We start from the raw sequence: 12201 nt of genomic DNA, 5'->3' as shown, positions 1-12201 counted from the left end.
TTATACATAATATACACATATACATAAAATGTATTGAAATCTTGATACTTAGCATTTATGTAGCTCTCTCAATAGACTTATTCATACATTTGCATTTCCATGTATTACTATTTGCACTTCATCACATGAGGATGAACCCAAATCAGGAAGTTAGCCTTGATTCTGTATCAGTCAGTTAGCATCTTCTGTTCTAGTCACCAATTATGTGGCTAGAGCCATAATCACTGTTCAACCTACTTGTTCCTCAATCGCCTTCAATCTGGCTTTCTCTCTCATCACTATCTGTAAGGCCACATGACATCAAATCCAATGGGCCTTCATCTGCCTTCACCTACACAAGTCAACAGCATTCAATACTGTTGCCACTCCTGCTGTTCCTCTATCATAACATCATCCTTTATTAGCTTTCTTCTCCAGTTTCTCTGGTTGTTCCTTCTCTGTGTCTTTTGCTGGTTCATGCTCTTAAATGCTGAAGTCTATCAAGACTGAGTTCTAGGCCCACAACTATCCTCTTTCTAACTGTTTAACACAGGCTATCTCATTCCTACCAATGATTTAAATTACCACTTATCTATACAGATATCTTCCAATTACGTATCTGCAGCTCAAACACGGTCTCTAAGTTATATGCCAATATATTCAACTGCTGACTTGACATCTGATTTTATCTGTCTTAAAGAGGTTCAAACTCTATATATCCAAAATAAAAATCATCATCTCACCAAACCTGGTTGTCTTCCAGAGCACAATATCCTACTGTATAGCATAACTCTCTACCTTATTAAACAAACCAGAAAACTAGGAGAGTCATCCTTAACACCTCCTTTTCTCTCACTTCCCATATTAAGTCAATCACTGAATATTCTTCCAACTGTCTCACTTCTCCACTCCAAACCAATAGCAAGCTACCATATTTCCTTCTCCTGGACTATTACAATAGGCTTCTAGCTAACTAGTCCATCTGCTTCTACTCTGCCACTCTAATCCTTGCACACTTTACATCTAAACTAATCTTGTCCATCAGGTCACTCCCGTATTTAAAACCCTTCCATGGCATCTCATTGTTCTTCACATAGGAGTTCGTAAAACTCCCTAACATGACCTTCACAGCCTGACCCCCAATTACTTCTCCAGTTTCGTCTTGCTTTCTCTCCCTCCTGTCACACTGGGTTCTCTGTCTCTTAAACACAGTACCTCCCCACGCAACAAGCTACTGCCTCTGCCTAGATGGCTCTTCTCTTCCCTCTTTGCCAATAAATTCATATGCATATTTCATAACTCACTGTAATCTCCAATGACTTCCTTAAATTAAAGCCCTCTATGGTACTGTCTCATAGCATGGAAGGATTACCCAACTGCAATTTTAAAAGATATTTTTAATTATTTGATAATGTTTGTCATCCCAGTAAACTTAAAAATACCTAAGGGCAAGGACTATATCTGATTCTTCTCACCACACCCTTCCACTTCTGCACACAGTTCTTAACTCTAATTAAGTGTTCAATACATATTAGCTGAATAGGTAAATATTGCTGTTGAAACTGCCATAAAGTTCTATCTAGTTCTCCACAGCAATTCCTTCTCATTATTCCCAAGGCCCATTTCTTAATTCTGCTATTTAGTGTGTGCTTGCTTAAAATTTATACCGCATATAAAAAGTTAAAAAAATAAAAAACTTCCACCTAGAAAAAAATACCAGAAGCAAAAAGACCAACTGGAGAAAAACATTTCCATTCCATATCACAAAATGTTAATATTACATATGTACACACACATATGCATGTGCCCCCAGATAATAATTAGAAAAAGACTAACAAAAGAAGAGGAAAAAATGAGCAAGGACTAAGAGAAGGCAGTACACATAGAAGAAAATATAAATGGTTCAAGAAAAAGACATTCCATTTCACTCCTAATAAAAGAAATATACATATAATGACATCTATTTTTACCTCATGGGGCCAACACTCAGAAAATTTGACAAGACTGCCATCAAGACTCTGAGGATACTGATACTCTAGTACATTGCTGTTGGAAATGTAATCGAGTATAAATCCCAGGCAGAGTGAGCTGGCAATAATTTGAAAATAATAATCTAGTAATTTCATCTCTAGGAACAAAGTATTCAATAGATATACTTGTACACATATGATATGACATATACACATAGTTTGCTATTTATAACATCAAAAAATTGGAGTAGGAAGTATTTAGCAAAAGGGGACTGGTTAAATAAAATATGGTACATAATTAGAATGCGGCTGTCAAAAAGAAGCAGCTCTTTATACACTATATGAAAAAGCTACAAGATGTTTTTAAGAAAATAAGCAAAGTTCAAAATAGGGAACTTTCGCTTATAAAGGGAGGGAAATAATCCATATTCATATTTGCTTAGATTTTTAAAAAATCCAGAGGGATAAATAAGCTAATAAGGATGCTTAATTTTGCATGGGGGTAATCCAGGGTAATGGAAGCATTGGAAGCACAGATGAGAAATTTTTTGCTTTGAATTTTTTTTTTTTTTTTTGGTTTTTGAACCATGAGTATGTGTTACCTACTCAAAGCTTTTAATGTAAATTTTTTTTTTTTTTTTTTTTTTTGAGACGGAATCTCACTCTGTCACCCATGCTGGAGCGCATGCAGTGGCACAATCTCAGTTCACTGCAACCTCTGTCACACGGGTTCAAGTGATTCTCCTGCCTCAGCCTCCAGGGAAGCTGAGATTACAGGCACCTGCCACCGCGCACAGCTAGTTTTTGTATTTTTAGTAGAGACGGGGTTTCACCATCTTGGCCAGGCTGGTCTTCAGCTTCTGACCTGGTGATCCACCCGCCTCAGCCTCCCAAAGTGCTGGGATTACAGGCGTGAGCCACCATGCCTGGCCAATGTTTTTAAACATTAAGTAATATTTTTGTCCTACAGAGCCTTTTTAAAAACATTTTTTAGGAGATATAATGCTCAATTTCCCAGGATATCCTACCAAATAATAAATGCTGAGTGCAAGGCAGACAGACAGCCCGATTTGTAAGATTTATGCTTTCCCACAGTGTAAAGTGTCAGGCTGACTTTACAAAAGAAGTAAACCAACAGCACTCCAGCAGTACCCCAAAACTTAATTGTGGTTTGTGTCCATTACGATTCCTAGATTCTTTCTTTCAGCAGGGTCAAATCTTTTACCTTGACAATATTGAAACAAAGATGTCAACCAAATCTGGAAGCAATTCTCACCTGTTGCACTTTCAGACGATCTTATACAAATTAAACTCTTACAAACTTCAGTTTTCTAATTACAAAATGGGATAATGCCTGCCTTATAGCACTGCTGTGAGCATGTAAATGAATGTGGTAAATTCTCAAGAAACGGTAGCTACTATCATTACCACCACCAAACTTGGGATACTGCTTTCTTGAGTACACAAATCTTAAGAGAAAATCCCTAGAGAAGGCTAACACTCTGCTTTTCATCCCATTCCCTGAATCACGAATCACCATGCTCAAAAGTCCTGCCCCACTTCCCCTGCATTTTGAAGAACTGCCTCGACTTATTAAAATGAAAGAGAGACCGGACGCAGTGGCTCACGCCTGTAATCCCAACACTTTGGGAGGCCATGGCGGGTGGATCACCTGAGGTCGGGGGTTCGAGACCAGCCTGACCAACATGGAGAAACCCTGTCTCTACTAAAAAAATACAAAAATTAGCCAGGCGTGGTGGCACATGCCTGTAATCCCAGCTACTCAGGAGGCTGAGGCAGGAGAATCTCTTGAACCTGGGAGGCGGAGGTTGCAATAAGCCGAGATGGCACCACTGCACTCCAGCCTGGGCAATAAGAGTGAAACTCCATCTCAAAAAATTAATTAATTAATTAAAATTAAATTAAAATAAAATGAAAGAGAGCCTGACATCTCTTCAGAGATTAGAATTTGATGCCATTAAAATTGTTCTACTCCTTTTGATATAGGAAGAATAGAAACATTTTCTTTAAGGAAATAGTTTTGTCTTCATTAAATATGCAGAAAATATAACCATTTATTTACCCATCATCCTACTAAAAGACATGAGGGGTGCCTTCAGCTTTTCTTCTCAAAAAGCAATGCCTGAGAGACACTGTTGCATCTGTCTCCTGGTACACATGTGCAAGAGTTGCTAGGGTACATGTATAGGAATGGAAACTCAAATATTCAACTTCACCACACTGCCAAACTGGTTCCCAAAGTGATTGTCCCAATTTATTCCCACCAGTAGTGTATGCGTTCCCTCTGAGTTACAACCTCACCAATACCTACTGGTATCAGATTTAATTTCTACCCATCTATTTATGGGGTTTAAAGTGGTACCTTTAGTCTTAATTTGAATTTTCATAATTATTAATGACAGTGAGAATATTTTGGTATTTATTTGCTGTTCATATTTCCTCTTTTCTCAGGAAAATGAGGGGAAAAGAGGAAATATGAACAGTAAGTGCCTGAAAATGTCTGTTTCTGAAATGCCTGTTCAGGTCTTTTGCTCATTCTCCCACTGGGTTGTTGATCTTTTGTTTTGATTTGGAGGCATTAATTATATGGTCTGGATCTTTTATCTTCTTCCTCTTTGTCCCCTTCTTTATCCTCTTTCTTCCTTCTTGTTTCTCCTCCTCTTGTCTTTCACATTGAAGTCCTCAATCCACTAGAAATTGACTATCATGTGGGTTGAGGTGGGAATCTAATTCCATTGTTTTTCCAAGTAGACGAGCACTTGTCTGGTACTATTTATTGAAAAGGTACTTCTAAAACCAACAGTGAGGAAAGAGGGGTAAAAGACCAAATATTTGGCAAAATCTGATTAAAAAGCAGTTTGAACCTTAAATTATCTCCTCTGGCCAATATATGTAGGTAACTGCCACTAGGCTGGCACTCAGGCAAAAGTCTGAACATTTATTCTCTAGAGAAAATAAAAACCATCTGGACTGAGAAATAGCACACCAAGTTTAAGAGAGGACTACCAAACTGCAAACAGGGGACTAAGTAAATTTATGCACAGTAAATACTGAAACTTCATCTCCCTTAGCCCAGTGGGCTCCTGGGACTCTGGCAGCCCAGTTGTTTCCTTCTGAGCATGTGACTGGAACACTCTGCATGTGCTCTTCTTTGGCAAAACTAAACAGCCCAAGAGAAATAGCCAGAGACATTAATGCTAAAGTTCACATTAAAAATGCCTGTACAGATGATCTTAATGTAAAGCTCAAAGTCAAAATTCACCGACACACTGAGAACTTCTAAAATAGGTTGTCATCCCCTCAACTCTTAATCATGAGGAGATCAAACATTACCAAATAGCTGAAAGCCTGACTTATCTGTTCTACATTTATGTCTGCTGGTATTCATCCACATTCCTTTTCATTGCTGTGTAGTGTTCCAGTATGTGAATATACCGTAATTTACTTGCTCATTTTGTTGTGGATGAACATTTGGGCTATTTCAATTAATGAACAGGGCTAAGCATAACTTATGCTGGATGCAAGTAAACATTTCTATTGGATATATCTATATCCTTGGAAGTAAATTTGCTGGGTCACAAAGCATGCCTCGATTCAGTTTGATAGGCACTGATGATCAGTTTTCTAAAGTGATCACTACGTCAATTTATACTCCAACAGGTAGATATAAGAATTCCAGTTTTTCAGCCGGGTGCGGTGGCTCACATCTGTAATCCCAGCACTTTGGGAGGCCAAGGCGGGTGGATCATGAGGTCAGGAGATCGAGACCATCCTGGCTAACACAGTGAAACTCCGTCTCTACTGAAAATACAAAAAATTAGGCGGGCGTGGTGGTGGATGCCTGTAGTCCCAGCTACTCGGGAGGCTGAGGCAGGAGAATGGCGTGAACCCGGGAGGCGGAGCTTGCAGTGAGCCGAGATTGCGCCACTGCACGCCAGCCTGGGCGACAGAGCGAGACTCTGTCTCAAAACAAACAAACCAAAAAAATTCCAGTTTTTCTACATCTTTGCCAAAACCCTACATTATCAGGCTTTTTAATCACAGGCATTCTAGTGGGTATATGTTGGTAACTCATTGTGATTAAATTTTCCTGATGACTAATCAGGTTAAGCATCTTTTCAGGTGTTAATTGACCATCTGGAGATAACCAGTTTTGTAAAGTGTTTGTCCAAGTCTTGTGCTCATTTTTCTATTGGGTTATCTGTCCTCTTTTCCTTGATGAAGTTAAGTCTGTACATATTTCTGTTAAGAGACCACTATTGATTATGTATGTCGATTATGTATGTCTCTTACTCTATGGCTTACCTTTTACTCTTTTAATGTCTTTGAATGAACCATAATTTTAAGGTAGCCTAATTTATCAATATTTTCCTTTCTGACAATGCTTTTGTGTTCTGTTAAAAAAAATTTCAGTCTACACAAAAGTCATGAAGATATGTTCATATGCTATCTACCAGAAGCTTTACTGCTTTACCTTTACAAATTTAAACAGAAAATCATAAAATCTACCTGTATTGATCTTTGGTACAGTACAGCTTAGGAGTAAGAGTTTTTATTTCTTTCCTATATTGATATCTAAATTATCTATTACCATTTATTATAAAACCCACAATTTTCTCACTGTTTTCCTCTATATCTCTCCCACTATTCTGCATGTCTTCTATACTTTTGTCTCTCTATACTGATCTCAGACTTCTCCCAGATAGTATTTCTCTGCTTCGGAGGGTCTAATCTATTAACCAAATCCACTGACTTCTTACTTTCAATTATTGTATTGTTCAGTTCTAGAATATCCTTTGGGTTTTTTTTAATAGTTCTAGTTCTCCACTGAAACCCTTAATCTTTCAAATTCCTTGACTATATTAATTACAGTTATTTTAAAGTCTGTATCTGATAACTCCACTGCCTGTATTCCCTATGGATACTGTCTCTCTTGTTGATTTTATTGCTTTTATTCATATCATCTTGTCTCCTCATAGGCCTGATTACTTTCTATTGAGTATTAGACTCTATACCTGAAAACTAGGGAGATATTCTGAGGCCTCGGGTTACGGTTAGACTTCTTCAGACAGGATTTGCATTTGCTTCTGGAAGGCAGCTAAAACACCAAACAATCTAGATCATCTTAATCCAAACACAGACTGAGATGATTCAAAAATGAGCCTCTCTCCCTGTTTTGGGAAATCCTCTATATCATTAACAGCTTCCCCAGAAACAGAAAACAGAGAAAATAGAAATGGTTATCTTTTGGCAGTCAGGGAATCCAAATGAAATCCTCTCCAAATTTACAGAGTATAAAAAAAAGCAAATTCACACTTGTCTATAAGGAATCAATTTTTCTCTAAAGTTTAAATTATCCATTAAATTATTTGATAATGTGTTGCTTAACTACCATGGTTTGAAATATCTTTCACTTAAGGCAAAAACTATTCAAATCATTTTCAAACACTAGTACAGACTGTTAGTACATAAGAAAATATCCATTACATGTGCTGGGAGAAATAAAAAACTAATGGGATCCATAACAGTTTAAAACTAACTCTAGAACGATGCTCCATTTCTTCATGCTCTCCCCAATGCCTCCCCATTACAAGATGTGTTTTCACAGCTACAGTAGAATAAACTGACTTTACTGACAAGAGAACATTATTTTCTAAAAGAATTCACATCTATAAAGGAGATAAAATGTGGAAACATTTGAGCACAGTGTCCCACAAATACTTCACAAGCGTTCTACGAAAAGCAGCAAATGATATTTCTCAGTGTTCTACAAGGGTTATCAAGTTAAAAAGATAACACACTGAAAAGAAATCCAAATAAACTGCAAATAAACAAGATCAGATCAATTCTTCTTTGTGTCCCTTACTATTTTTTTTTTTTTTTTTTTTTTTTTTTTGAGACAGAGTCTCACTCCGTCGACCAGGCTGGAATGCAGTGGCGTGATCTTAGCTCACTGCAACCTCCGCCTCCCGGGTTCAAGTGATTCTCCTGGATCACCTTGTAGCTGTGATTATAAGTATGCGCCACCACGCCAGGCTAATTTTTGTATTTTTGTTTTATTTGTTTCATTTAATTTTTATATCTTTAATAGAAATGGGGTTTCACCATGTTGGCCAGGCTGATCTTGAACTCCTGACCTAAAATGATCTGCCCACTTCTGCCTCCCAAAGTGCTGGGATTACAGGCATGAGCCACTGTGCTCAGCCAACTATCTTTAACAGTATTATTTCTCCCCAGGACATACCCATTTCCCAAACTACTGTCACTCCAACCCCTGCATTTCTCTCCATTTATCTCTCTGATTCATTCCCTCTAATCTGACCACAATTTTCTTACTCTCATCACCACAGGAATCCTATGCTCATTGCACATACATCCACCTTTATGTAACTCTGATCGGCCTTCTATTAAGACCTCCCGCTAAACCTCCGTGATTCTAAGGCCAAACTCAGCAAGTCCTATGCCTAATATCTATACCAGTACAATGTCTACAGCAAAATGAGTTCAATGAGTACAAGGATGATGACATCAGTTTATTCATTCAATAACTATTTACCGTGTCTACTATGTGCTAAGTATTTTTCTAGTTGATGTAGATACAACCCATGGAACGTATATTCAAGTGCAATTAAACAGACAGCAAATAAGCAACCAGAAAATAGCTTAGGTGGTGACAAGTACTAAGGAGAAAATTAAAGAAGAGTAAGAAAACTAGTTACTTGCCAGAGAAAACCTCTCAACAGGATGTCATTGAAGCAGAGACCAGAAGGAGTTAAGCAAGCATGCAATGTGGACAAAACATTCCAGAAAACCATTAAGCCACATGCAACATCCCAAAGGCAAACACATGCTTGCTGTGTACTTGTGTAGCTACAGCACAGTGTAAGGAAAGATCAGAGAGGCAACCAGGCTCCAAACCATGTAAGGGATTGCATGCCATGGTAAGAAGCTTGAATTTTACTCTCAAGGAGAAAGAGTGGCATGATCTGATATATGGTTAAAAAAAAAATAGCATTCTGGATACTGTGAGGAAGATATACTATGAAAATGTAAGAAGGAAGACCAGCTGAGAAGCAACTGTAACAATTTGGATGAGAAGTCATGGTGGCTTTGGTTAGTGTGGTAATGAAGAAATGGTGATAATTGATGAGATTATGGATATTTTTTCATGGTACAAATAATTAGATTTGCTGTTGATTGGATAGGAGAGGTGAAAAAGAGAAGTCAAGAATAATTCCATGCAACTAAGCAGCTGGAATAACAGAGCCACCATTTACTAATATAGGTAAAGACTGCCAGAATAGCAAGTCTGGAGCAGAAAAATCATTATCAGACACTAATGTTTCGGTAGCACATGGAGAGTTGGTATGTGAGTGTGAGTTCAGAGAAAAGGTTTAGGCTGATGACATTAATCTGAGAGTAGGCCATGGATGGATGGTATTTAAGGCAATTGTCTTGGTCCATCTGTGTCGCTATAATGCAATGCCTGGGGATGGGTAATTTATAAAGAAAACAATGTGTATTTGGCTCATGATTCTGATTTCTGTAGAAGTTCAAGATTGGGCAGCTGCATCTGGTGAGGATCACAGGTTGCTTCCACTCATGGTGGAAGGCAAACAGGTGCCAGGGTGTGCAGAGATCACATGGAAAGAGAGGAAGCAAGAGAGGGGGTAGGTACAAGGCTCTTTTTAATAACCAGCTCTGGTGAGAACTAATGGAGCAAGGACAGCCCCAAGCCATTCATGAGTGATTCATCCTCATGAGCCAAGCACCTGCTATAAGCACCACCTCCAACACCGCAGATCAAATTTGGAGGTCTAAGGCACAAATATCCAAACTCTAGAAGCCATTAGATGAAATGAGATCGCTCCAAGGACTGAGTCATGGAAATACTACAAAGGCTGAGATCATGAGAGAGGAAACTGAGGAAGAGTGACTAGTGAAGGGTGAAGAAAACCCAAAAAAACTGCCCTGGGTGTCAAGTAAGAAAGTACTTCAAGAAGGAAACAGTAGACTTCTAGTTTCTGGTAAATGTGAATTAGGTTATTCAGACAAACATTTCTATTATAAATAAAAATAAAAAGAGATATATATATCTCTACAACATATATGTATACACATATATGATGTATATCCACTTGATATATAATCACAGCAAACTATATGGCTTATAAACAAACACACAACGCCTATGATGACTGTCTGATGTTAAATAAGAACTTGTAGTTTTACACTGATGTCACCAAGATGGCTGACTAAAGGTGCCTGATACTCATGACCCCAACTCGTACAAAAAAAGACCAAAACAATGAATAAATAACTCCATTTTGACTAGAGTATCTGAAGGAGAACACTGAAGTACAGCAGGGGAGTGGCAGAGACACCACGGAACATGAAGACTCGGGATGGCTATATTGAGAAGGAATCCAAATACTCTGCTCTCTGACACCCTGTCTCCCCAGTTGGGATCAACTTGGAATCATGAGGAAATTCCCCCTACAAGAAAAAGGTAAAGCAAGGAGCCCCCAGTAGCTCCTACGAATGTCATGAAAACCTGCAGTTTTTGTTGCTGAAGAATCTCGCACTCCTCACGGGCCAATCGCAGTTCAGGAAGCTACCAGGAGTTCACATGGCTGCACTGTGCCAGAGAAGAAGCCGACATTGTGTCCTATTTTCCCCCCGACCCAAGCTGCTACTGCATAATGCCATCTTGACACGGGAGCCACTGCTAGAGTGTGTCCTTCCCCGGGACCCAATAGCCACTGTATCTCCCCACCCCAAAGGCTCCACCATACTCAACAGTCCTGCAGCCCCTTGGAGCAAACAGGCCTGCCAACCTGCTCCCAAAGGAACAATGCCTGATTCATCAAGTTCCATTCCCTCTTGGCATGGCACGAGAGACAGCTTGTTACTTCCAACTCCAGAGGTGAGGAGCAGCTGACCTGTCAGTCAACCAGCCCTGCACTCCCTTGGTTTAGTGCATGAGACAGCCTGCCACCCTGCCCTCAGGGAAGCAGCCCAAGCTGGCAGAACAGTTGCAGAAACTCCTGCAGCCCAAGCCACTGAAGTACTCACAGGCTTTGTTAATACTGTCTATAGCTGAAACAATTGCACAAAGACTACACTACTGCACCTACCCAACACCAAAGCCAGGAAACCCAACACAACCAATGTCATAGGACAGATTTTCAAAATTATATTAAGTATCTTTTCTGAGTATAATGAAATAAAACTAAAAATCAGTAACAGGAGAAACTCTGGAAGCTATACAAATACATGGATATTAAACAATATACTTTTGAACAACAGAAGGGTCAAGGAAAAATTTTTTTAATTTAAAAATTCTCTGATACAAATAAAAATGGAAACACAATATACTAAAAGCTATGGGATACAACAAAAGCACTTCTAAGAGGGAAGTTTATAGTAATAAATGCCCGCATCAAAAAATCAGAAAGATCTCAAAGAACCAAACATTATACTTCAAGGAACTAGAAAAACAACAAGAAACTAAACCCAACATTAGTAGAAGGAAAGATGTAACATAAGTCAGAGCAGAAATAAATGAAATGGAGACTTTTTAAAAGTACAAAAGGTCAGCAAAATAGAGTTCATTCTTTGAAAATATAACAAACCTTTAGGTAGACTAAGAAAAAAAGAGAGAAGATTCAAATAAACTCAGAGATAAAAAGTAGATATTACAATGGATGTCAAAGACTAAAAAGAATCATGACTATTATGAACAACTATACACCAAAAAGTTGAAAAATCTATCAAAAATGGACAAATGCCTGGACACACGCAGTCTATCAAAATTGAATCATGAAGAAATAAAAAGTCTGAAGACACCAATAATGAATAATAAGACTGAATCAATAATAAAGTCTCCCATCAAAGAAAAGCCCAGAGCCTGATGGCCTCACTGCTGAATACTATCAAACATTTAAAGAACTAACAGTAATCCTTTTCAAAGTACTCCAAAAAATTGAAGAGGAAGAAGTTTTTCAAACTCATTCTACAAGACCAGTATCACCGTAATCTGAAAACCAGAGAAGGAAATTACAGGCCAATATCCTTGATGAAAAATCATTCACCATAATCAAGTGTAATTCATATCTCAGGGATGCAAGGATGGTTCAACACATGCAAATCAATAAATGTGATCCATCACATTAACAAAATCAAGAATAAAAACCATATGATTTCAATACATGCAGGGAAAAAACTTGAT

The 12201-nt window shown here is 38.3% G+C and overlaps 1 protein-coding gene across 16 annotated transcripts in view; it reads right to left on the bottom strand.

Annotated features, from left to right (window-relative positions):
• Positions 1-12201, bottom strand: part of ULK4 (unc-51 like kinase 4) — a 727378-nt gene that overhangs the window by 482789 nt on the left and 232388 nt on the right.

Source organism: Pongo abelii, chromosome 2 (genome assembly GCF_028885655.2).
Source record: "Pongo abelii isolate AG06213 chromosome 2, NHGRI_mPonAbe1-v2.0_pri, whole genome shotgun sequence".
In the NCBI taxonomy this organism is placed as follows: domain Eukaryota; kingdom Metazoa; phylum Chordata; class Mammalia; order Primates; family Hominidae; genus Pongo; species Pongo abelii.
The sequence above is the reverse complement of the archived record's forward strand: the minus strand, read 5'-3'. Positions and strand labels throughout refer to the sequence as shown.